This window comes from Penaeus monodon, chromosome 32 (assembly GCF_015228065.2).
Source record: "Penaeus monodon isolate SGIC_2016 chromosome 32, NSTDA_Pmon_1, whole genome shotgun sequence".
In the NCBI taxonomy this organism is placed as follows: domain Eukaryota; kingdom Metazoa; phylum Arthropoda; class Malacostraca; order Decapoda; family Penaeidae; genus Penaeus; species Penaeus monodon.
The window spans coordinates 23811725-23812270 of record NC_051417.1 but is presented as its reverse complement, the minus strand read 5'-3'; positions in this window follow the sequence as shown (position 1 = coordinate 23812270).

Here is a 546-nt window from a genome sequence, read left to right as displayed (position 1 = left end):
GCAGTTGCGTGTGGCGTCTTTGTTCGCAATGCTGTCATATTTTTCATGCATACACTTTTAGATGAGCCAATTTGTGCTTTATTTGCCTGTCAGGTGAATGTAGTTAAAATCACTGTATGTGTTAACTGTACTCAATATATCTGAAAAATATAATAGCAAACATTTTGATTCTGAGTATTCTATTGACGGGCCGCGCGGTTTGCTTTGGAACAGCTGTATCTACGTTGTATTTCTAAGTAAACGAAGCGGCATTGTATTCCGTTCTAATTAGAGTTTGTACACGTATAAGCTCATGTAGTTCGATGTGTTATGTTACTTACGCGAATTCCTAGCACATAGTCAATACGAATAGCATTATGAGCAGTTGTGCATACTGTGTGTTTATACTTTATGTGTTTAGCATATGTTTATACGATTTATGTTAAGTATGTAATGGTCTGAGCATCTTTCCCGTAATCTATGAATCCACTAATACGTTACAGTAAAATTTATGCAGAATATCACATTCTGTTTTTATATGTTAAATAGATAAATAGACATACACGA